Source organism: Lepisosteus oculatus, chromosome 9 (genome assembly GCF_040954835.1).
Source record: "Lepisosteus oculatus isolate fLepOcu1 chromosome 9, fLepOcu1.hap2, whole genome shotgun sequence".
NCBI lineage: Eukaryota > Metazoa > Chordata > Actinopteri > Semionotiformes > Lepisosteidae > Lepisosteus > Lepisosteus oculatus.
Window position 1 is genome coordinate 43348474 of NC_090704.1, and position 27797 is coordinate 43376270.

The 27797-nt window shown below is 37.8% G+C and overlaps 1 long non-coding RNA gene across 1 annotated transcript; it reads left to right on the plus strand.

Annotated features, from left to right (window-relative positions):
• The first annotated feature begins 322 nt into the window (after window positions 1-322).
• Window positions 323-6772, plus strand: LOC107078484 (uncharacterized). The gene is made up of 3 exons (XR_001479408.2): window positions 323-446; window positions 629-735; window positions 6500-6772. It is a non-coding gene; the product is annotated as an uncharacterized lncRNA (long non-coding RNA).
• The last annotated feature ends 21025 nt before the right edge of the window (window positions 6773-27797 follow it).

The window sequence follows — 27797 nt, forward strand, 5'->3', positions numbered from 1 at the left end:
GCATGCTGCTTCAATATACAGAATGGGGTCATTTTGAAACACTTATAGCTCTTTCTTTTGCAAAATTATGTTGCTTTGACAACAGGAATGTCAAGCAATACTTATGTATTTGATCTTCAAAAGGAAAGAAATGTTTGTATACTACTGGGTCTCATTTGTTAGGACTGCAGACTTTTTTTTTATAGTAGCAATACCGTTCCAAATGTTCCAACTAAAGGAGGTTGGTCAGGTTAATCCGTGAAGGCAATCTTTGCCCATTTCAGCACGATAAGTATAAACCTTTCTAAGAATGACCTTTCTCAGAAGCTTGACAGGGGACAACCTAACGGCATGCGTCAGTATGTCAGAGTAGCTGTGGGATGGGCGCTACAGTATAAGGCCAAGAAATGTTTTTAAATGAAAGAAAGAATCATTTCATGGAGTGAAGTCAGGAATGCCTTCCAAAGGTAAACCCCTCTTTTAAACTAACTTGTTGATAGTCTATTAAGTGGAGAGTCCTTCATTTTCTGAAGGGCTTCCTCATTCCCCTGTGGAGTGATGGCTCAGAAGTGCCGCACAGAGATTCCGCATTGTTGTGATATTGTGCTTGTTCAAGCCCTCCAGTGTCCTGACTTTATTGGTTTTTCAGTGTGTAGGTTTTGCAGCCCATTAGAATTGCAAAGCAGTCCTCATTTGGAAGAAGAGTGAAATAAAGTTATATTTGAAAAAATAAGTCAATATTTACACAACGTTAAGGTGAGTCCTGAAATGGAATTTGTTCTTCTATTTTTTTCTTAACCACAGCAACAATAATAAAAGAATCGGACATTTGTCAGTTCTATTTTCAAGTTAAACGTATTTCAGACGTTTCTGTGCAGCAAAAGGAGTTGTGTTACATACTGTATATTGTTCCTAAAAGGCACCACTTAAGGAACTAAGCCTCCCAATCTCTCAGTTGATACAGTTAATCTGATCAGAATTTACACAACCAGGAATGCTTCTCTCTTTAAGTAATAATAACATTTTGTACTCGTTCTTTTAGGGTATAATGATTTAGAATACTGACACTTTCTAAATTATGTAAAATAAAATTAATTCATGTGTTTAATATTAAGTTAGAAAGTTATTGAAATAAATACTTATGAAAATACCAGTCTTTGTAAAGGAAAATAGTAAGTATATACCCCTAAAACAAAATACAATAGAGAAAGTATAGCACTGTACTAATGTGATTGCAGAGCTGGTAGGAAAAAACAAAAGTCTAACTTTGACATATTTTCAGAATATCATTATTAGTGACATGTTTCAACATCGGCTTTAAAAATCTAAATACATTTCCAGTGCATTAATTGAAAATCTGTCTCCTTTCGTTTAGCTGCATGGAGACTTTTAATGAAAAACATACCTGTTGTTTTAGGAAAGAGGCTCTTTTTTTGGCTCCAGATGCAAAGGTTGCAAACGGAATCCAAATGTTACAGTTGCCTAAAGGTTATACAAATTGAACTCAGTTAGACCCACAAACAAACTGATAACATATTGGATATGTCAAAAAACTCTGGAGACCTCTTCTGTTATCACAGTGCTGATTTAAACACAGTTAACCTTAAGGGTTATTTATTATTTAGCAGGTTACCAGGGGCAGTTGCCATTCATTGCAAAGGAAGACTTCACTTCAACCTGTCCAAGGTCTTTTTGCTGTGGGTTTGAGTACCTCATGGCCTGCTAGTCCTTTACACAAAACAGACCTGCACCTGTGCCCTTTTCCCCCAATGTCAATTGGATTTGTTTAAGGCTGGCTTTATTAGATTCAGTGCATGACACAGCGTATCGAAAAGCCATCTGCTGGAAGATGGCAGCTTGGCAGGTCACAGCATGTGGCTTTGATCACACCCCACAAGGGCTGGTGCCACACAGGGCCAGAGTGAAACTGACCCCTGTGCTGGAAAAGTTTCTGGAAAATGAGCCTTGGAATTAAAGTCTTCACAGATGTGGACATATATCACTGTTTCAGAGGGGTCTCTTCTGCAAACATGTGGAGACAATTTTCAGCATCTTTTTGTTTTCCAAAAAAGTTCTGTGGTCTGTTTTTTTGGATTCTTTGCATTATCTAGATAATGCTCATTCTACAAAAAGACAGAAAAATGCAGCTACAGATTAAAACCTAATACGCTAAATTAAAGTAATAACAAAGTACCTTGGGGAAACATTTGCACCGAAGTCATTTCCTTTGCATACAAAAAGGTCACCATGTGTGCTACAGGGTTCACTGGCACTGAGCATGTAACTGAAGTGACATCAGCCTCTTAAAACCTAGAGTAGATATCTCCCATGTTAGACAGAGAGTCCCTTTGACAGAGGGGGGTGACACCTTGCATGCTCGGAGACTTGTTAACAACTCCGATCGAATCTTGACAGGGGCAGAGCAAAGGCCCACCTGTCACACATGTGCATGTGATGCACAATGTTTTACCCGGATGCGCCACTTTTCTACCACAGCATCTGAACGGATTCCCTTGAGATTAGCGTTCTAAAGCCCCCAAAGAGCTGGGAAAGGTTGTATCATTGCTCCAGTTATGCCAATAGAGAGCTGATTTAGATTGTTATGAACTGCACTGGAATGACAATTTGCAGAAACCCTGACTCTCCAAGACCAGGACTGGAGCTCTCTGCTCTAGAGAGCCTGAATTTTTTTTTCTCCTGATGTCTATCAGATCTATGTGACCCATCAATGAGCTCTTCTTTGAAATGAATACATATAGAACTTTTAAAGACTGTACTCACATTTATTGTGCTACTATACTATTTCTGTTCATTTATTTACTTACTGTTGTAACTTAAATGCTTGAAAATATGTACTTAAACAAGTGCCATATGTGCACTGATGATGAAATTATAAAGATTGTCTTTAATTTTTGCTAATTTATTCACAGCACATCAAATGCAATAATCTTTGGAACTACTGACTTTTCATCAGGCTGAAAGTATAGCTACTAACAGGGACAATGGAACAAACTAAACTTTTATACCTACAGTATGTCTTCAGGAAACAGAGTCTTAAGAAGGATCTTGTATTGTAAAATGTTAGCCTCTATGTTTTGCTGGCTTTTTCAAAGAAATAGTTGTGTGAGTGAAAAACAAAATTCATATTGTCCACCTCGAAAACAGCTAATAGCAGAGGTCAGGTGCAGTGTTTACCTTGACCAGAAAGTTTAGTTCACTGACTTCCTCAGATGAAAGAGAAGAAAAAGAGTGGGGGAGAAACTGAGAGAGCAAACTGCTCACAAGGGTCTTCTGTTTTCCCCGAGGAAAATGTCTTCATCATTGAAATTAGAAGTGACACTCCCTTCCTTTTCTAATGATGCAAACATTGATGTACTGGCCCACACAATGGCCAGTGTAAAGAACATATATCATCAAGGGCTCCGCACATTGGATGGGCATGCAAACCGGAGGGAACTGAAAAGAATTCCCACATTTCCATATTTCCACATTTCCCTCCAGTGTACAGATCTTGAGCCCCTCCAAAGGGTGGAGTGTCCCGCACCCCTCCTTTATTTCATCCCCTGAAGATTTGTTGCCAGTTAATTCTAAACGAGCGTCTCCCACAACAAAACCCCCGTCTTTAGATGTGAGTAAATGATATAGAAAAATAGGGGGTTTAGGCCCAATTTCATGAGGCCTATAAATCTTCACTAAATTAAAGCTCATCCTCTCAGCTCCCCTCCCCGGCTCTTTGTCTTGCTAATACACATTAGGCCCTGGCTGGCTACCCTCTTTGACAGCTATGGAGGTGAGCCTTGTACAAAGCTGCAGATGTGGAGCCCAGGAGCACCTCTGACCTTGCAGTGAAACCCATTTGCATCCAGCAACAGTCCCAAACACACAGGAATTTCACTCCAGTTTCCTCCCCCAAAAGACTTGCAAAGTAACAACTTTTGCCTTTGAAAGTTTGCTGGAAAAAAAGAAAGAATCTCGAGTGAGTGACTGACCCCCCCCACCATCACCACCCCCTGTAAAATTTGATTTTCTTCCCCAATTCAATAGATTTTTTTTTCTACTCACATACACAGTCCCAGTCTGCATTTTCTCTCTGTGCTTTAGAGTAGATTACTAGCGTGTAAAAGGCTTTTTTCACAGACACAAAATAATGGATAATGTGCATTCTCCGGCTTTAGTTTTTCAAACTTTTCAAGGTTTGACAAGGCATAGACGCAGTGTAATCTGGAAAACAGGCACCCTTACACAGTTAGCTGTGTATGACTTTAGGTAAATTAAGACCGTATCCTTCGCAAAAGATGATTTTTGGATTTGTAAAAGAGAAGTCTCGCACATTACAGGACAGAACACCAAGGCTTTGTATATGGAATATGAAAAAAAATGCAAAACATAAATTAAAGGCAAGTTAAAAAATGTAAAAGAAGACAAAATATTAGAGAATAGTAGAGGAAAGTATTATACGTTTTTGTACTTCTGTTTAACCAGAAAAGTGAAAAAGCATAATACTTTGAAAATTACTACATAATACTTTAAACATTTTATGTCTGTTATTTGTAATGGATGGTATAAAATTATGACATGAATACTACAAAATGGAAAAATGGTGTATTTCTCCCATTTTTTTCATTTCCAGGTACTGTATAATATATTTCCCATTTATGTGAAAATTAATTTTAAAGGTTCATGGGTCATTTTGGCACTTTTGTCTAGCTCAGTGTGGAGTGATTTCTGTTGTTGTTATGGTTGTGGTTAAATTCCTATCATACTGTCAGCTTATAGGAAATGATGAGCTTCCATTACTGAAAACATCTGATTTTGCTGATTTTGCTGATTTAACAAACAAGTGTACAGAAACATTTTTCAACTGAACCTGGTGTTTTGATGCTGATTATTTCAAATTACAAATGGTACAAATAATGAATGTTTTGATGGCAGCAGTGGTTCCTTTAAAATAACGTTTTGGAGATTGTGTTGAAACAGTGAGGAGTGCTGGAGGTTTAATTAGCACAACACTCATTATCATTATTCACATTATCAGGAATCTTTTTTTTTAAGCTGTGGTTTTCCTGACATCTCTAAATGGCTTATTTTTAAAACAAAAGATAACTATCTACCCTGGCTTTCTCAACACACCGGTACAACCGAATACGTGACTGCAGAGGTCTCTGTAGCCTGTTATCCCAATCGCAATCCCCAAATCAAGGTTAACCATCTTGAAAAAACCTCATTACTCCCAGCAGTAAATAGGGATTCCACAGTGCTCCTAATGCTGAGCACCAAAATGAGCTTTTCTTCAATTTTCAGTGCCAAAACAACAAGAACGAAGTTCTTGCAGTCATTCTTGTGAATCAGAACAGTGGAGCAGTGAAAGAAACTCCAGCACTAGCTCCAGCTTTGAAAGTCTGCTTGAAGAAATTGAGTGCTGCTTTCTCACTAAAATACAGCCCCTCTGCCACAGGGCTTTTTTTCGGTACCTCTGCAGCACTGGGTGGGGGCAGGGGGTTGAAAGGGGAGAAGGAAAGGTCAGTGGAAATATCTTTCCCTGAGAGAAAGCCTGGCCTCGACCTTTTTGGTGACCATTCGGAGATAGAAAATTGATCACGTATGACTTGCCTTTGTCTCCCATCATATTCCTGACACGATAATGATTCACCCGACAGGGTGCAATAAACTTCACATCAGGGAGATCGCTGCTCCACCTCAGCCAATGGAGCGAGATGGTCAGTTTTGTTTTTCTCAGTCACTTGGAGCAAAGTATTCAAGTTTTTCCATAGGAAATACAATTCCAATCCAATCTAATTTACACTGTCCGTGTTTTACTTCTATGTTAAAGTTATTATACTTATCATGCATATCATGATAAGTATAATAACAGTATGCAGTATGTGCATCTATCTTAGCTGACTGGTGGTCAGCTCTGGTCCTGGTCCACAATTCACCAGGTGTTGTACATCCTCCACCCCCCAAAAAAATAAAATTGAAGACTCTGAATATTTTAATACATTTTTTATTCACATCAGTCAGGATTGGCTGACTGTGGTCCTTTCAGAGCAAAGGATGTTGGCATTTTAATTTAATATAATCTCTAAACCAATTAATTGCTCAAGTCGCCTACGTAAGCAGGCACAATTAAATTGTTTCCAGTGTTGGCAAATTCATGATTTAGGAGTGACCATAAAACCTGCTGGGCTGTGGGTCTCCTGGGTTGGGGATGAGTGCTATCAGTATTGTTAAACCACCAAATATTCACTATGCCAAGACCTTGTGTGGAAAAAACTGAGTGTGTTAAACTGGTACCAGTATAGTAAGAGAAGGTTAGCCAGTTTCTGACATCGGTGAAGATGAATTTGTTAAATCCTAGTTTGGGTGAACAAAGTTGCAGTGCGGCCCTGTGCGGGCTACCAAATTTAGTTCTGTCTAATCCTCTAATTTTGGTCATTGAGGGTTTCTATCCTTGTTTCATAAGAGCACAGAATTGTGCCTGTAATTATAAAACCACATCTCTCTCTCTCTTTTTTTCCAGCGTGTTAAGGGTGAGTTGCAGTCACCCACATTAAAGAGGACCATTGTGCTAGAAGAATGTGTTTCCGTGTTCTATAGAAGATGGCTATTCACGTCTCTGCCTTCTAATTGGCTGCAGTGCTTCCCAAACCCTTTGCCATGCTCCTGTCACTACCACAAGCTCCACACTTCACAGGCAAGGAGAAAAAACACAGATGACAATAGGAATGTTAAAACATCCGTCTTAGTGGGAAATGCACATCAGAATGAACGTGGAAATAAAAGGTTCTAAAATCCAGAATTTAAATAATCCTCGCATTTCTCACTCCTCTTGTGTTTTTGTCTATTTTTGCCCTGTAGTGGTCAGTCCAGAGCACAGCATCCAATAGAAAGTATAACCTGTCTATTTCCCTGCAAGCTCATTCAGGAAGAAAGGAAGCCAAACTGTTTGTGATTCTCAATTTAGCTGCCTCGCTGTAGAAAAAACCATTTCTAAAAAACATGTCAGTCAGAGACACATTAGGGAAAAAAAGAAGTAATGCATAAATCTGGTGCCTGAAAATATCCTGCAGGGCTGCACTGATAAAGCAAACCATTTAATGTCTAATCTGCTGATAGTTGATTTCCTTATTGCTGTAACTGAATAACTGTCAATGAATAATGTCATGATTTCAATTCTTCAAGCTTAATGCTTTGACAACAAATCACATTGCTGGCAACAACATATTAGTCTGCAAACATGAAAATGGCAAATTAGAAATGGGATAAAAAAATAAAAACAAAACAGTGAAAATGCTGGCAGACTTCACAGAGGAAGCAGTACCACATAACTAGATCACTTCACAGTGCTCAGCGTACCAGCATCAATTACCATCATTGCTGTGCTACCTAACTCTCTGACTACACAGCCGCTGGCTTTTTCAGGACCTGAGGGTAGTGCATGGCTTGATGTGGTGGGGTAACACATCATCCCAGGTTGAAGAAAGCCTAACGCTTAACTTAAATCACATTTATTAGCCAAAATCTGGTCTCTGGCACAGATAATCTTCATACACATTATACAAACCATCAGATAAGCAGAAGAAACAAAGTAAAAAAAACACGAGATTTGAGAGTGACGTAGAATTAATAATAATAATAATAATAATAATAATAATAATAATAATAATAATAATAATAATAATAATAATAATTGCTTACACTTATATAGCGCTTTTCTGGACACTCCACTCAAAGCGCTTGACAGGTAATGGGGACTCCCCTCCACCACCACCAGTGTGCAGCATCCACCTGGATGACATTGATTTGAAACCAAAACAATGAACAAAATTCACTCTTCCATTGCACTTATGTGAATAGCCACGCCCTTTCTAGAAAAATAATACTTTCATATCTTAATAAATAAAGCAAAAATTACTGATAATACAACTGAAATGGTCTTTGAGTAAGATCATTATTTTGACCACATGTCATTTCAGACCTGCAGTAATTTCTGATACAGACAGCATACGCCTTAGACGGGGGCTCATTATTACACACAAAAGTAAACTCCTGCAATTTTCAGTTTACATTTCAGGAAAATGTATAGCATATCTATATATAGGATATCTGTACATGTAAAGGAACAAGTAATGGTTTATTCAATGCTGAAAAGAAAAAAAAGAAGACTCCACAGCTAAAATGTTATTGGTTTTTTTCTTGTCCTTTCAGCATGGAATAAACCTTTACTTATTCTTTTGCAGCCTATGCATGCTGATGCAGCTACAGTACCTATATGAACTACAGTATATCTATACATGTATACATCAATTCTGTATACATATTTTAAGACATATTTGATCAATTGTAACCCATCGACTTTGTTTAAATCACTTTTGCTCAAAACTCCTTAAATACACATTTTTGATGATTGTGATTGCATTTGAAAAATCAAAAACATGAAAGATAAATACAAAAGAAAGATATAATTTGCACAGTTTTTCAGGTCAGTAAATAACTACCGTACATTATAGGTCAATATCACAAAAAACAATTACAAAATTCTATGTACAATACAAGTTACTTACAGCATTACCATGGAATAGAAAGTGGGATAAAATAATGCTTCTGATTTAAAAGTACAATAAATAACTATCCAATCATAATCTTCATGAACTAATTTGTATATGGTCTAGATTTTATTGTGTAACTGTTCAATTACAATGTAATTTGAATATACAAAACTACAGACCAATATCAGTAATGAGTTACGACTACAACACACAAGCCTTTATGACATCTGAAACGGAACTTAAAAAGTGCAGAACAGAGAAGTAACCGATCCACTTAATAGAAATAGAAAGAAGATCTGTTTAGTTAAAATAGCAGTGAATTAGATCTTTTCTCCTCTGATAAATGAAAGTTTATAAAAGCCCGGCTTTGTTAAGGAATAGCTCTTCAAACATATGGAACGGGTATCAGTATCTGTAATAAGGTTTATTACTGGATATAGAACATTGCTAATCTCAACCAATACACTTACCGTATAGACACCAACCTCCAAGGATTCAATATTTCTGATCCTTTGGCTGGATCTTAGGATTCCTTCTCAGGACTGTAAATCACCTCTAAGGAGACTCTCACAGTTATTTTGCAGATTAAACCTATTTCACCCTATTTTATAGGGTTCCAATCTCCTTATCTTATTAAAATTCAGATATGCATGCCAGCAGAGAAAGAGCTTCTTGCCAGAAATATGGGCAGAAACATCCAAGATTTTTTAAACAACTTTTTAAAGTGCAAAATTGTGATCCAGCAGTATGGAATGTACTGTAACTACACCCAAAGCTCCTTATTTGTAGGGGATTTGTTCCAGAACTGCCTGTGAAAAACAAAAAATGTGTATACTGGGAAAAAGCTCTCCTATACCATATCTTTATACCATGGGCATGCCTAAAACACTGTGCAAATCAAAATACATATGCAGAGTTTTAGATTAAAGGAAGGGATGTTATAAAAAAATATCACAAAGCCTGTGTATTTACAGTTATTGGGTGCATTCATCTTCAGGAAGATGTAGCAAAGCAGGAGAAATGAGTAACGCAGAGGAAAACACATGCAAATTTTGAAATGAGCCGTAGAGATGGTCTGAGAAGCTTTGGGTCTCTAAAGATATTTTAGAAGCTTTGAGAGGCTTGGTTTGGCACCATAAGTGTGTGAAACCTCAAATAGAGAAAGCACGAATGAGGAAGATGGGGTGTACTAATGTCCGCTACATAAGGCAAACTGAAACAAAAGAGCAGCAGTGTCACACTGTATCAGCAGGATTCAAGGAATTTGGGGGAGGTTCCAAATTGAAAACTGAGCACTGCAATTTAGCATCTAGATTTGGAATTATAAAATGACCACCGTTGAAACCGATGATGTTTTTCATCAATCGCAGCATTAAGATTAGATTAGGATGGTACAGATAAATGCCCAAATATCTGATATTGGAAGTGGCTGTGCACTAAAGATAAAGGAAATTAAATTCATTGTTCAGATCACAAGGAAAAACACAAGTTAAAAACAAAGTTTGATAGTTACTTTCACCACAAGGACACTGCAAGGTCAGGAGCGATAAAGTCAATGGGTCCTTTCTTTAATGACAGATAATTCTAATCAAATTGTGTAAACATGTAGTCCAAAAACAGAACTGCTACCTTTATTGTCTTTATCTTTGTTTTCTCTTAGTATAAAGGGCGCCACAGTTGAGACTCTGGTCATCGACTGAACCTGTTCATGATATTCCTCACATGTTGGAGCCATCTGAAACAAATGAATCACATGATGCACTTCTGGTGTATATTTCAACAACTGATAAATAACACATGACTGAAATGGCTAATCTAGGTAATACGGCGATAATTGCCAATGAATGACCAAAGTATGATGTGATTACTGCCATTAACAATTAAGTAACATGCACTGAACAGAAGTAGCCCTGATATTTTGCACATGATTAAGGGGATTCCCCATATTTTCTACCTTTAAGGTCAACGCTGGGTCAGGCAGCTCTGAGACTTGTACATTCCTGCCTATTCCCTTGGCCCTGATCCTTCTCCTTCAATTCTCAGATCGAGATCACTGGCCCATTGATTAGTATCTGTAGCAGTTTGGGGGTTTATTTATTTTGCCTGCCTGGTTTCCCCTGCGAGTGATGACCCTGTGTTCAGCAGCTCCTCCTAGACCCCGACTCTTTGTAGCAAGAGATTGGGTTACATGGCCGCGAACCCTGGAGTCAACAGGGGTCTCACATGACTGGAGATGGCTGCCCTCTGGCAAGAAGCCTTTGAAGTGGAATATGCCAGTTAATCTGGTGGACAGGGAGGCAGGGTTCAGCTTCAGAATGTTGCCTGAACAGAGTTGGGCAGGTCACCTATTGCCTACTCACCATCAATGTCTCCCTTCCACTCGCACTAATCTGAGTTCCCCATTGTCTCTGAAAGCAGGGCCCAGTGCAATCCAATCAATTCATGCTCTAGTGTTAAAGTGCTCCGAATATCTCAGCACCTGGTCAGCATGTGTTTCTTTCGGCGCATTCTGAACACAAGGCGCATCAGGTGTTCTCAGTAAAGCCTGCAGAAAACAATCCATCCTCCAGCCCTCTTATGAAGTCAAGACTGAGACTTTAAAGAATGCATTCGGATAACATCGCCTTAAGGTTATGAAAGCTAGACACAACAAACAATGTGAATCAAAACCACTAAAATCTAGCATCAAACACACAGATTAGGTTACAAAGCCTTAACTTGAACCACCTTCTTAATTTCCTTCCCAAAGCAACAAAAGACACTCGTCTGGGACACAAATCTGTAATAAATAGCTACTGTTATAGTATATTTCAGAGTTCACTACTCAATTACGAAATTATGTGTGGATGACTTATCAATGTTCAAGTCATCTAAGTACATTTTTAGATGTCTACAGATGATAAACAATTAAGGTCCAGAATTAAAGAGATAGAACGGTCCTCCATGCTAACATAATACTGTATTCTTGGATTACTCTTCTACACAACATATAAAGTGGAAACATGTAATACCTAATGTGTGAAATTGAGAAAAGGGATAACTGCAGTTATGATTACTAGAATATAAATTGTGAAGTCACTACTATGAATCGAACTACACTTGCATAACAATGATAACTGTGATCAGAATTTACAAGCCAGGAAATGACATTGCTGTAGAGTGTGTGGTGATTAAAACACTGAATCATTTTCATGATTATGTGTCTGCGGTGTAATTTTCAGTTTGAAACAGCAATGCAAAAAAGTACTTCACTGGGAATTCACCAGGATCCCATACTTTCAAATTTTTCCATCTGCCTTTTAAAACCCAGAACAGTTCCTGCTGGTGACGTTTTCTAAAATGGAGCCTTGTCATTTGAGTAATTATACACCCACCCTATTTGGAGCAGTCAATTCCTTTAAGACTGTGCTCCTGTACTGCTCAAGAGAGAAGAAGATGTGAACATGCTCCTCCAACACACCCAAATGCAAAAGTGTTCACCATTTGACATGATGGTAATCTCCATACTGCCTGACAGGGGAGTTTAAGGTGATTGGTGGAGTGGTGTGCTCTTCACGTTGCTTGGGAAATTCTGGTCATATGCAGCTGGAAACATGTCCTACCCTAGTGAACATGCAACATCCAGATTATGTATCTCAGCTCATAGTCCAAGTAAACAATTTTACCTGTTTAGCCACTCATGTCTCTATCTTGCCACTGATTTAACTGATATTTATTATTATTTGTCATCTACTTCTCCTTTACATAACTTTTACGTTGTGGTTATTATTTTACTAACAGGATTTTTCAGACATTGATAAAGAAGGCTTCTTTAGTCCACATATTATGGGAACATTCACCAGGCTCTCTCTGCAGGTCAGTGCAAGAAAATCAGTAAAATGCTCTTACCTATTATCAGCAGATCTTTTTCCCTCAAGATTTACAATTGCTCCAGTCTACAGCAGGGAAGGGAAAAGAAACATTAAAAAAGTAAAATAGAAGTTTAGTTGAGTCGTTAGATCTGCAGCAAAAATTTCACTCAACCACACTATAGGCCAAAACTACAGTGAAGGTCAGGGCCAAAGATATGGTCTTGGAAGGAGTAACCTGTCACCTAACAGCCCACCTTCACAGTGCCCTCTGGTGGTCTGGAGAGGAGTTAGTCTCCCCATCTTTTTCAACATACTCATGTGCCTAGTAAATGCTCCAAAAAATGTTTACTTAAACAATTAGTTTTAAGAAATATGCAAAAATGTATATGTGTGTTTTTGTTGGTTGAGATGATGGTGTTCTTTAACGTCTGTGTTGTTTGAACAAGTGGGGGAAAAGGAAGATTCCGTTTTGAAGACACAGTGTTTGGTAAAGAGGGCGTAGAGGGCGTTTCCAAAATAAAAAGCTGACACCAAGGCCTGGTCCTTATTCTTCACCAGAACCCAGAGCTAATAGACCACTTGTGTCAGGATTAGAATAAAATAAAACCTGTGCCTTAATCTATTCTTTGGCCTTTTGTTATTACTAATTTTAACACTAGGGCCAAAATAATGTATCTAGTAACACAATACTTTCACAACTAATTCACTAACAAATTGACCATAATCTGGTACAGGTTTTGGCTGGGGGTTCACTATGGCTTCTCATTAGTAAAGAGCTCCTTGGTACCTTCCGCTTATGCATGTCATTAATTTTCTTATTCTCCCTTATAAATACAAAACCCAAAGTAAACCAAAGAGATGGCCTGGGGGTGAATTAAGCGACCATGACAATAGCAACCTGACCATGAAGCCACATTTAAAATCTCTATACTGTATATAGTGAATCAATTTCGGTGTTATTAAAAATTGTGATATGAATAACAGGACCATGCCGCCGAGAGATAACTTCTCCATTGCATGGCTCATAGCCCTTCTGGGGTGTGGTTATCTAATGGAAACCAACCTCCCGCTGTGCCTTATTACCTAGATAAAATACTGTATTGAACACTCCTTTGTGAAGGGCAGTCTCCGGTAAGTGAAAATGGCGATGAGATTTTCAAATGCAGCACAGAAAAAAAAATATCCCCCTGAAAAAATGTGGATTCACAGTCCATTTCCATCCCACAGAGGAAAAGGACAAGGCTGAATGATTCCCCTAAGGTTATAAATACACTTACTGCAGCTTCAGCGGAATCAACAGTCCCACAAATACACTGGGACCCTTTGATCTATCAGTCTGTATTATATGTAAACAACCCACTAATTGGCAGTGTCAAGTCAAGATCCTTATCGTCCCCCAGTCTAATTTCCCCCATTTAATACATTTCCTTTGCAATAAAAATATCCATCACTGATGCTGTCAGATGAGATTAGAGCACAGATCCTCTCTGTCTGTCTCTCCCTGGCCACCTTGGAAACCTATTGATAACCTCAGCCCCTCAATAAAGCCCTGCTCCTCTCCTCCCATTCATGCTGAACATTTGGGGACACAATTAAGATTGTACCTCTTTATTTACTCATTTGAACTTATTTTAACACAAAAAAGTAATGTCCCTAGAAATCAGAGCCACAGACAATTTTAATTAGGATCAATTACTCTTCAGATCATACCATCTACATCCTTATAGTGAAATCCAAACTACTGCAATTACAGTGAATTACTTTTTACCTAAAAACAAACCATTCACAAACATAGAGCCATCTTGAATTCAAAACCCCTTCTGAAAAGTTCTCATTGCTGTATTATTTTTTGACTGTTGTACAGGAAAATATGGAGGTCTTTTTCATTTGATATTTGTTGCTTTTTCATTAGAAAATAGTTAAATTAACACAACTACAGTACGATCACGATTTTTAATTTATCGTCTAAAGCAAGAACATGCTGTTTACTCATATTAAAGGACAAAAGATATATTGAAAAAGCACTGCTGCATCTTACCTACAGTATAGTAAAACTGAATCAGCTTTTTCAGATTGCATACTGCACTCTATTTACCCAGGATGTCAGACACAGGGCTATAGTCTGTACTATCCTAAAGTCTTTAGGATAAATATTGTTGCTGATATAACAGTGTGCCAATGGAGACACATTGTGTGACCTTGCCACAGCCCAGACCCCATACAGAACACATTTCCTCTTCCTGAGGAATCAAATGAATTGTCCATGAATCCCATGGGAATGATAGGTCATCTTGAAGATGCATTCTTTATTGAAGCCTCAATTGTACTGCTATTGCCTGAAGGTAATAGAGAATAGTTATCCAAAAGTTGCTTCAATATTTCATCTCTGCCCTTTGCACTACTTTCCTTAAAGTCAGCTGCTTTATTTTGCACTCAATAAAAATGGTGTAATTCCTGTAGAATTATTATGGAACACAATGATGGAAAGTGCATTAAATGATGCAGAATATATTTTGCGGGTTTCTTTTAACTCTGAGACATGTGACATTGTCAATAGGCGGAGATACACAACCACAACTGAAATTTTTGATAATTAAATCCATATTCCATAAACCTAAATCTTTGTGATACCTGTGATGATATGATGTGGATGGTGATACAGTAACTGTACATAGTGGTACAGATTAGCATTTAATATTTCCTTATATTCTACAAAAGGATTTCAAACACCACGTGCAACAACCAGAAGTGGTTCTGCTGCCATATTGGTAAAATTATGATCAAATTGTCATTCAGCTCTGTATTAGACATTGCTACCATAGCAAAATGTGCATTCAGCAGAAGCAATTACTCAGAATTTCTTGAAAAAACAGATTGTGTCGGATCACAGAACTGTCACCTGCTGCCAGATCTGGTTTGCTTCTGTCAAACAGAAGGGTGAGCATCCCTCTTTCTCATTGTAACAGACAATGAAATCTGCACCCATCTTGTCACCTCTTGACATAAATCTAGTCAGCAGCAAAAGACAGTCCTTTCACAGTTATAGCATGCAGGTTACGAGTCTATGTACCATACAGTTTCAATAATAAATAACAAGGCTAAAGCATTATCTGTTGGTTTGAAATATTTTTACAATAGTAACTCTGGTCTATGACTTTACATCTATTAATTAAAGAACGTTTGCAATATCGGCATAAAACTCCATCAGTGTTTATTTTCCAGCTAAGTCTATTCTATGACACGTCAGCCATATGTAATCAGTGGCAGTGAAAAATATTCTCCTACTACTGGGGATAAGTGAAACTTTTAGGAGATGGGTTTTGAAAGCATTGTAAGGCAACACTAAGCAAGAAAAAAAAACAGCGAATGGGATATGAGTTATTCAGAAATGAGGTAATATGAAGGATTTTCATAGTTTTCAAAAGTGTATATGCCAGAGTACTTGCAAACACACATCAAAGAACCTTTAATGAAAGAATACAACACCACCCACCCTCATATTCACCCCCCTTTGAGATTTTGCTGAAATTGCTCAATTTGACCTGAATCTACCATTCCATTATCTTACATTCCCTTTGGGAAAGCCGGCATTCCCACAACACTTGACCTATTGACTGGGCTCTATCTGGATATCTAGATAAACAAGGGGCGCTCCTTACTTCAAGCGGCCTTTTGTAATTCTCTCTGACAATTCCTACTAATGTGTCTTAAGTTAACCTCAGTTGTTTGATGTTTCCTCCTCCGGACGTCAAATGGGACGTGACTGTTTCTTCTGATGGCAGCCTTTTCAGTCTTTCTGGACGCTGACACTTCAGTCACATCTGTCAGCTTCTATTGGTCTTTCAGGTGTCACTGGTGCTTCTGCGCCCTTCCTTTTGTCGTCTGTCTCTCCTTTATTTACTTTTCTGACTTAATTAGCGCGTTTCTTAAATTACGTTTAGTTACTTAATGACTGGGACCTTTTCCTGTAAGTCATCATACTGTAACTTGCAAAACTCCTTCTAGACATTTTGCCACTTTTTCAGATTTTTATTTTGATATCCACTGAAGTTTGACAGCTGTATATCTCAGATTCTCTAAGCTGGTAGAGCAGTTAACTGTTCGCTGGTTCGCTACTGAATACAAACACTGAAACATACCTGTACTTTCAGTTTACTGTTCAGAACTAGGAGAATAAAGACATTGTATAGTGAAAAGTAAACCAAACTTACTTAAATTATTTATTATGCATTAGTAAATGTGATATAATCTTTTAATTATTGCCATGATCGTTTTTGATTTAAACTTTGATTTAAACAACCCCGTGTACTTTAAAAAATATCTTTGGTCTATTTTTGGTGTTATGAATTGCTTCAGTGCTTCACTGCAAATTTATGAAAACAAACAAAGATTGACTTACTCCAGACATTCAAAGGCTTTTTTGAACATGAGCAGAAACAGAGTGAAATGATTATAATAATTCAAACATCCGACAACATCAGAACAAAACAAGACCCAGTTCATGTCAGTGATCGACATTTATTGAGTTTGAAAAGTCCTTTACGCTTGTTATTACAAATGTTGTGTCAATTGTTTTGGTGATTAGATTTATACCTAATCTCTTTGGGATACCAAGTTATTCTTTCAGCCAATGTAACACTGTAACACTGAACTGCATCAGCACATGTAGGCTGCAAAGGAACAAGTAAAGGTTTATTCCATGCTGAAGAGAGAAGAAGTGAGACACAAGGTTTCAGCTGTGTAGCCTTCTTCAGGTGTGGCATTCAGGTGAAACATTGTGTCTCTTTTCTTTTCAGCATAGAATAAAACTTTACCTGTTCCTACACTGTAACTGCAAAACAGGATGATTTTCAAAACTTGTAGGAAATTGTGAAGTGAAATGGTAGCTCACACATTTTTCAAGCTTGCCCTGACACTAAAACCTGCGTGTACTGATATGACCACCCACTGACTATGCTGTGAAACAAGATCAACTGGGCCTTCGGCAAACCTTACCTCTTACCAGAGTTTAATTCAATTTAACAATAATAATAAATACACAGGCTAGATGTAAAAAGCTTACTAGGGTCACATCATTCATATTTTATAGACGTATGCACAATTAACAGCAGCAAAGGCAGACACAAGCTTGTAATGTAATTACACACCAGTAGGACTGTAGAAGCAAGGAAAGGTGGTACTGCTTTGCAATTAAACCCTGGTGCCTGTAATCAAGCATTAGACTTCCTCTGGTTGTATCACTTTCGTTGCCTTGCAAGATTGAAGCTTCAGCTGCGGTTACATTCCACGTAATTCAATACAGAGCACATTTGCAAATTAAGATTTTTTCAAGCAGGTGTCACTTTATTAGAGCTTATGTCTACTATGGGAAGCCTCTATTAGCCGTGTTAATTCAAAGAAGCACCTGCAACAAACAGAAATTGTCTCCTTTTTTAACGAAAGCTTAATTACTACTGGTTAAAACAATAAAAGGTAATAATCAGCTTGCAAAGATTATTGTCTAAACTCTGCCACCTACATCTATCAGTTTTTGTATGTTAGGAGGGAGTTTGTCTTTACAGGGAGTGAATACTGTAGGTTACTGTGTATAAAAACAGTTAGTTAAGGAATTGCTTCAACGTGACTCTGAGGGAATAGTTACAAATAATTAAGAAAAGTAATTCATACAAAGAGGCTTTAGGCACAAAGGCATGAATGTCTTCAGAAGGAAAATCATTGTGGTATGAGGAGATATGAGCAATGACGGAAGGAGGTAAGATGATGCAGCCTGTGTGTGTTTCAGAAGTTTCAGAAACCTCAAGAATTTCAATGTTTACCTGCAGTAGGACTCCAACTCAAATCAGATGAAGATAAAGAGAATTCCAAAATGCATCTGCTGCAACATTAATAAACTGGCCTGCCTATTTCATTGGCCAAGATTCTTTGAAACTGCTCCTGATAAAGATAAAAACTGGGCTGTGATTGGCTGGCTGCTGTAGTCATTCTGGATGCTGAAGAATTGACAGTAAACTAAGCCTCATTACTACATGCATGCAGTTATGAGACAGTATTTTCACGCCTCAGTCTTGCACAAGAAGAACAAGTTTCCTCCCCACTGTTAAAGCAGTAACACAGAATTCAAGCAGTGTGACAGGAATTGGTCTCTTAAGCCATAACAACCCAATTAGGACCTGTCTTGTTTCTATTTTGCTCTGCAAATGAACCTCCCACTCAAGCATCACTTATCTTTCATGACAACAGAAACCTCCCTGAGGCTGAAGCTAATGGCTCTACTTCCTCCCTGCACAGGGAGGATGAAGATTTCTGGTGAGGTCAGGACAGGAGACCATTCAGCCTGAATCACTGCCCCTAAGAAGAAAAGTCTACTCTAAACACATATTTACAAACCTGGGATAAAGTCAAAGGATAGAAAACACCCTGAATTTTTTCTAGGGCTGTGCTCTAATAAGAATTGATTCTACTGAGTTTTAAGAAACTTTAGTTCACATTTGTCTTATATTCTAAAGTTCTAGTTTTATAAAGTATACACACATCTGATTTGATAAATAATTGATCTGTAATTAACACAACATGTACATATGTGATTTTATCTACTTATCTACAGGCCTGCAAATATACTTGTCATTTACACAACCTCATCAAAAAGAGTGTTAGAGTAAGACTTTTTGTTGACATTAAAGAAAAACACATCTCATATGTCTCATAATTACCACAAACCTCTGTCTTAATTATGTGATAATTATCTAATTATTACAAGATAGTGAAGTATCTCTTTATTACAAGATGGAATAATTATTACAGAATTGTGTAATTAGTACTACATATCTTGTAATTAGTATTACAAGATGTCACAAAGAAGTGTAAGTTTGCATGGACTTACTTTGGACTAGGGTTTAGTCATAATGAAATGTTACAATCTTTAGCTAATGTGAACACAATCATTATAAGACTTTAAGCAAGACAGAGTGTGCAGTGCAATTGATACCACTACTTAAAACTGAAAGTCAACTAATGATAATGTATTGTACGACAATTATGTCATTATATGATTATCACATAAGGTACATGATAATGTACTATCTTGTAATAATGATATAATGTGCTATCTTGTAATAACAAGATCATTTTCATGTAATTACGAGATACACATGTATTTTTCTAGATGGCAGCAATACCCTTACACACTCTTCTGTAAAGTAATTTGAAATTAAAGCACAGATTCCGCTGCAATAGCTCTCCTTCTGTTAAGGAATCAAAGACTTGGGAAAAAAAGAAAAGGGAAAAAAGACAGACGAGGAAGATTTCAGTTTCAATGGGGCTTGCAGAGCCTAGTGGGACTTGGAAAATCCGAAGAACAAGATGTAAAAGAAAAGAGGTTTAGATGGATATTTTGCTTTGGAGATCCAAACCTGGGGCCTATTTTAAAATCCTCCTAAGCATGTTTATCTAGTCTGTTCACGTACTGTAAATCGCCTCCCAACACTGAAGACAAGAAGAAGCCTTTTATTAACACTTTGCTATACCTGTCCCTAATAGCAGGTGTATATCTGCTACAAAGCCCTCCCCTGTAAGTATTTTACCTGTATATGAAATGAAACTTTCGTTTCTTTGAGGAAGAGCTGAATACAGACAGCAGGATACACAGCAGACAGTCCTGTAATCCACAACCGTTCACAACAAACAAACCCCCAAGTGCTTAAAGGCTTCACAGCATCATGAATTGCTCTCTTGTACACAGACTTCAAAATGGATTAAAGATATTTTCCCTAGAGGGAAAATAAATGGCTGTGCTTTTCGGCGGACCCTTCAACATGTTGACTTTGTTTTTAAGTTGCCTTTCTTTCTGAGCTGTATCAATCAGGCCAGCTTTGATCTAGTGGTTGCATGCAGCATGGTTAGCAGTCTTTCAGGCAGCAGCTGTAGCTGGTGTTTAAGAAGGAACTGCGCAGCATGTGGCCTTAGAGTGGTGCAATGAATTAAAAAATTGCCAAATTAAATCTAGCATGTCAGAGACAGCATGGATCACAACCACTGGGCTGTACTCACGCAGGCTGTTACTTGAGATTTCACAAAAGGTTATTCTAAATTCGCAATTTGCAGCTTTTTAGTGTGTCACTACATACAGTACTGCAATAAACGGTGCAGTAAAGCAACCTGTGGAAAACAATTGCAAAATCCAGCAAAGGTGTGGTAGAATCATGACAAAGCTGTGGAAAGCAGTGAAGCGTTCAGTAAAACTGACCTTTAACTTTTCATGAGGGAACATGAACACTTCAACGCCATTACAGAACTGAAAAAAATGGAAGTGAGGGGCAGGACAGGCTGATCACAATCTGAGGCTGTGTATAATTAATTGGTCTTTCATAAACATTCAGGTCCGTCATCTTCCACGATCAGTAGTTTCATTGTCAATCAGGTATATTTTGCCTCAAACTTCACAGGAGCTTGCCAGCATTACTCATTTTTTGTTCCCTCATCAGCAGAATTAGAGATACGTTGCTAAATGGCTCAATTAGCCTCATGACCTCTGCAAAGTGATCCCTGCAGGCCAGGGTTAATCATGGAATTGAAATGCACATCCTCTGAAAATAGCAGTCATCTTCAATCGGAAGAAATACAGAACTTGACCAAACTGCTGAGATGGCAAATGTTAACACTAACTATGTCTATAGACAGCCTTAAAATATTGTTTGGGAAGTGATTGATCGTTTGTGCATGGGAAGGGTGACTTACAAAAAAATGTTTCCCTCTAAATGAATGTACTCATTTCATATCCATTAGCTTTGAGAAGGCACAGATGGATATTCAGATTGATTTACCATCATCCTCATATCATTTGGCTGCAAGTACTGCACAGAAGACTCCTTCAGGTCATTAATAAAAGCATTTCTGTCCTCACGATTCAAGAAGAAATTAATTCATTAAATTTTCTTCCGTTGTACAAACATTATTACTCATGCTTTAAATTTTAATTGATAACTCCAATGCACGTCAGGTCTGTATATTTAGTGCATATAATGTTAATTTCTCAAATATTCTCAATTCACTACATTTTCAGTGTACAGTAGGTAAGTTTACCCAAATTCCTAGTTTTTGACCATTAATTTTCAAAGGCAAAGCATCTAAATACAGCACCATTTTGCTTTAATATTGAAAGCATAAACTAGCACAATCAACCACCCAGAGATACACAGAATCACAAACAGAATTTTACTAAATTTGTTAAAATACTAAAGTATTTTAGCAGCAATCTAAGAATATGCCTTGCACTTCTCAAAACTGTGATCACATTTCCACTGGTTGTCTTGCTAGAGTACAAATAAAAAATCTCTCTGTTTGGGGCAAACAAATTCAAAACCGGGCAGAGAAAATAAGGAGGTCTCTGACATCTACCTGGAAGGCCTGATATTTTCTGAAACTCAAGGGCTTCTGAAGAAAAAGCTGTGGCTTAATGGATGCTAATTTGTTTGACACAATCACCTCAAGGATGACTTCATCTCATCAGATCAAAGCAACATCAAATGCAGCCTTAGACTTCATTTGTAACAGCTCTTCAAAGGCCTGGAACTGCTACAAGAAGTCAAATCTGTGGCTCTGGTCTCCTTGCTGATTACTACAGAAGTATGAAAGGGGCCTTTTAGGCTATGTGCACCTCAGTCCTGTTGCTTAAACATGCCGTTTTGCAAAAGAGGTAAAATTAGTCAGGACATATGTGACACTGAGGGATGAGGTTATGGTTTCTAATCATAACTGAAGGAATACTAGAAAGGCAATACCCACTACACAAAACTGACCTCACTGTTTGACCTACATCTCCCAGACCTCCTCATTTCCTCTAACTGGGCACAGGGCTGACAAACCCTGCTCCTGTTTATACATGAAAACAGATGCCAGTTTCCACAGAAACCAGGCCTCATCGGTATCTGTGGTTCTGATTGTGACAAGTGAGTGCGCTGTTCCATTAGAGGGGGCTGCCAATTAACCCCAGGGCATGACAATGTGATATTGTTTGTAAAACGGGGTATTTCCCAGTAAGAGGGATTTAGAGTACTCACCTCTAAAACAGTTCCCCACTGTGATGGATTGACTGCTGTGGAGTCTGCTAGCCTGCTTCTGCTAGCATGATAAAAAAGCTATGTTAAGGTCATGGTAGAGACAGCAAAGCCAAAGCACCCTGCCAGTCAAATGGCAAAAAAAGAAAATTCTCCATGACGTTACCAGATAACATTGGGTGGGTGAGCTGTCCCTGACCATTACCTGACAATAGAAAGCCATGCTGAAATTGTATTTTTCACTGTATTCCAATTCTTTATTCTTTATTCCAGTTTTACAGTGCCACACAATACCTATAACCTACATTAAGAGCTACACTAAATAATGGCCATGTAATATAGCAGCCATAAAATTTAAATACTTGTATAAGAATACCTTGAACAAGTAGTAGTTAAAAAGACTCACACCCCTTGTCAGCATGTGAACAGACTATTTTGATAGTAACTATTCGTCTAGTTACAATCAAAAGTCTAGGAATCTGAGGATAAGCTGTGATATTAAATTAGAACGCTGAGAAAAATCCCTTCATCCCCAATGTAGACAAAAGTTATCCTCCCCTGTCACAAACTTGGCTGTGTTCATGATTTACAATTACACTTGCATATGGTTTACGGCCTCACTTATTGGAATAACCCAAACCCTTGATCCTTTCTTTGGACACGTTTTTTGAAGAACAGTTCATCAAGTTTGTTATTTGGCATCCAGGTTTCTGCAAATCCGAATCAGTGCAGACAAATAATTGCACAAATAATAATAATTGCACTGCAGCTTACAGCATTGCAGAAAGGCCAAGAAATTGAAATTGTTTTTGCTTGAGTTTGAAATTTCCAACCATTGTGAAAATCAGAATCCAGTGTGCTTGCTGGGGTTTTTGGAGATCCAGCTATGTTTGAGAAAAAACATCCACATGCAATACTTGTATATACAGAAAAACCCTAGATTTCTAGACTTTAGTATGTATTACAATTCATATGTACAATCATGATGGTCTGTTGTCCTCAGTTTCTCTTGTTTTAGTCTCATTGCTTGCTGGGTCCCAGATACCGAATTTCCATATCAATTGGATTCAGCTCATAAAAATCCCAAAATAATTTACTTAGAGCTCACACATGTCATTTTCGGTTCAGCTAACCATTCTGATCTCAATCATTATGTATTGCATTAGGAGATAAACAAGAAAATTAAGTAGGTGTGCTCATATTCAAACTATGATTATTATAGACCTACCGTACCTTCTGAACCTCTAAGGACAAATCTTACTGTACAATACAATCATCTCCAAAGTTTGTGCCAAACTGCAATTAACCACCTCTATTTGCATATAACTTCCAATTAAATGCAAATATATAGTAAATAAAAATGCACCAATATTTGAATTTAAAAATTGTACTTTTAATTAAGCATGTACTTAAGCAAGGACCAGGATAAAAAAAAAAAACTAAGACAAATGAAAAGGTTGCTGCACACAAAGAGTTAAATACCATTAGACTGAACAGAACCATGACACTCTGCCCTTTGAGATGAAGAATGATGTTTATTAAAGTATCTTAATTATTTTGCCACTATGTTTTCAAAATTATTTGTGGCAACTGAAGAAGATAAATGTGACATATTTTGCACGAAGCCAAATGCTAGACAAAATAAGATTTTCTGTATTTTAGCCAGCCAGATCAAAAGAAACGGGAGTATTTATCAGCGGCCGTGGGACCATTGGCTTTTTATCCATTTGTCCATTGACCTGCTCTTGGTGGCTTTTAGGAAGCACTTAACATTTCTTACATTTCCACTTCCTTCTGAGTACTCAGATCAAGATTAAAGAGAAAGTTTTGTCCACACTTCATGCTTTAGAATCAGAGTTATTTTCTAATAAGGAAAGACCTGGTTATTCACGGTAACCAGGCTCCTATCCTGGAAGCAGAAGGCACAAGACAGGACTACATCCTGGATGAGACTTTGATTCACCTCAGGGCACAGACACTCAGACAAAGAAGCAAACCGGTACAATTCAGAGAGATCAGTTAACTCAGACAGCTTAGTCTCTGGAAGGGAGAAGGAGAGTGGAACACTAGGCACACACCAACATGGACATGTGTTTAACATGCAAGCTCTATACAGAAGGCATTCTAGTACAGAGTCAAACACAAGACCAAAGAGCAGCATTAATCACCATGACATCATGCCATCCCAGCCAATTAGAATCCCACTATGTACAGTTAATACTGTACATATAAACAGTGCATACATACACAAAAACACAGATTAGGGGCAGCTTTACAGTTCGCAAAAAGTTAAATTAATTTACACAGAAAAATGGCAGTAGAGGTAACAAAAAAGAACGTCCATCTTTACGGTATTGTATAGAAATCAACACAGGAAGCAATAATACTGTCTTATTTTAGTTTTGCAAAGAAAATGTGGAAAAAATTTGCTGGACTCAGTTTATTTACAACATTTCTGTTTGACAATAATGGGGAGCATTTAATATAGCTCAAGGATTTTTTTCATTGCTTTTCACAAGGACAGTGTCAAACATGTCAGACCAATTATCTAATAGGTACATTAGTTAAACAACAGTATAAGAGCAGTGGAGGTTCAACAGGTGATTTCATGTTATGAGACAAGATATTCCAACTAGAAAATGTCCTTCAGGCGTAACGCACTGCAATGAGACTGATTAGGTGGACTATCCTGAGTTTTACAGGGCATTTCTTTTAAGTCTTCAAGTCTGGAACATATGAAACAGTGAAAAAAAATAGGAGCAAAGGCTTCCAGATGAAAACCATCCAGTACCTGATTATTGGTTTTGCTCCAGTGCGTGGATCTCAGTGACAGAAACAAATGTATGGCTTAATTATTACTTTTTTTAAGCCTTTGCAATGATTGAAATATTATTTTGATAGCTGCTGTGGTTATGATGCATTTCATTGGCATTTTCCTCACTACCAAGAAAAAAGATCCTAAGCTAATGCCCAGTTCCTCTCTTCAGTGGTCTGTGGCTACAATCATTGCTGCCCATTCATTAGCTGCTAGCTGCTTTTCTTGTTTTGAAGCAATGCTGTCCTTCCTGGGGTGGCTGCAGGAGGCAGGCAGCACGATGTGTGCAGTCCCATCTGGTGAAAACTGCTGTATGTTGCACTTTTGGGAAATGGAGCCCAGATATGCAAAATGTGAGGAGAGGCAGCAGGTGAGGGAAAGGTAGCTAATTGGAGACAGAGGATTTTACTACAAATATTTTGATAACTGATCTTGTTTCACCAAACAAGAGGACTAAAGTCTAAGCAAAAGTATTAGGACAGGCCATGCAACATTATCCTTTTAAAAGAAAGAGATAATCCATTTCTGAGGCTCAAGACTGAAAGATAACTGTAACTTCAAGACCATACCACCCATTTTTCATTCCTGTTTTTCTTTTTGTTTTGGCATGTTTTGTGTTTCGTAATTGCGCCCAAGCAAGATCCAGCAGTGATTAATGCACTTTCTCTGAAAATAATATAATTTCAATTACACTGCATACGCTAATGCTATTTATTTGAAAGATCTCTGGAAAACACACCACAGCAGAAAAGAAGGAACAATGCCCAAAACTCCTCTCTTCATGGATCTTTTCTGGTTATTCGGCTAGAAAGCTGTAAGTGAGCTGTTGGAGGATGTCAATTTTAGCGATCTTCAGTTTATAGATTGATTGTAATAATGTATATTCCCCCTGCTTCTACCTCACTTGTAAGCTCCTAATATTATCTGCCATGGGGCCTGGTACCTCAACACTTCCCTCTGTCGGCTTGTATTCTATTGTAAGTCACCCCTAGATCCCTGTAATCAATCTCACTGACGAATCAAACCATCACATTCCATAAACACACCTCATGGTTGACAGCAAAGTCTATAAACTGAACAATAAACGACTCAACAGCCAGAGCCTGAAGTCAACCGCAGTGGCCAGGAGAGAGGAGAGAGAAGATTTACATCAACAACAGTTTGCTCCTGGGGCTACGCTGTTTTTACACAGCCATGTGCAGAAACAGTTGAGATAAGCTTTGCCTCTTACTCTGCTTTCCCCAGTCAAGTTGGGAGTGAAATGTTTTGAAATTCAGCTGGGTGGTTTAGAACTGGAGGTCTATCAACAATTTTTTCCCTTAAGATTCGCACTTCACTGCAGTAAAACATTCAGTGCTATTGAACTATTGGATTCCTACTGCTAGAAGTATCACAGTCTCCTCATTTTTGGTTCTCTCTGCACAATTTCATCCAGATGCTTGTAGAGAAAACCATGTTTAAATACATGAAAGGCATACCACAATGTAAGAACCCTTACAAAGCATTCATTCATTCATTCATTTTTAAGAATGAATCATTTGCTTTCTGCTTTTCAAAACCTAGTTTTAGGACAGCTGATTGTTTAGATCAAACAATTTTACTACCACGGTTCTGTCCAAAGTCAGGGAAACTAAAAACAGACACCATTTGCAGACAAATTCATCTGCATTTTTTTTTTGTCTTGCAAGCTTAATATACTCTAGCCCAGCCCTGGTAAATTTCTATGTTCTATGTATGAACAGAACACATTTTAATAATTTGTATTATATGCTGTGTACCTCAAAAATTTGCGTATAAGAGATGTAAACATGTGGCAGATCTTGAAGAGAGCTCACATCAAGGCCTAGATTAAGTGCAAAATTTGGCCCACCCACCAATCCCAAATTTAAAAAAAAACATTTGATGAAGGGTTTCCATTGGGCAGAATAAAGACGCTTTTGTCCAAAAAAGCCACCTAGATGTACTGGGTTTATAATTAGTACTCAGTGGGCAGATCAGGGTTTTTACTCAATCCAAGCCCTGGTATGCTTCTCTCTTATTTTTAAGCTATGGAGACTTTCCTACAAAGCATAAACATGAAGAAATCTTTTTAGTATCCTTAAAGAAAAAAAAATCCCTTGTGTTGAAACAATTAACTTCAGAATACTACAATAAAATAAATTTTAAAAATCAAGCCAAATTAGACCTTTGAAAAACAACACTTTTAAATCAAGGTTCCTGACCTACAGTTACTTTAATTGTTACAGGCCACTGCTTTTTAAAACTCACTTTCCCCACCTAGTTTACTGCTGGGAGGAACTGAAGCACACTGTTGTCAAGTGACTTTTTTAGGGCCACACACAGCCAGATTGCTACCTCAAATGGAAGGAATTGTTATCTGTGAAATTTTACGCAAATTCTTTGGTCAGGAGGGTAGGTTAGTCGCCGGTAGGTTTCTATAAAATAATGGATACATTCCAGACTTGCACTGTTCAAGCTGTTAAAAGATGCAAACACAGAATCCAGGGGAGAAAATAACCTGAGGTAAAATTCTTTGGAGTAAGAAGTCTGA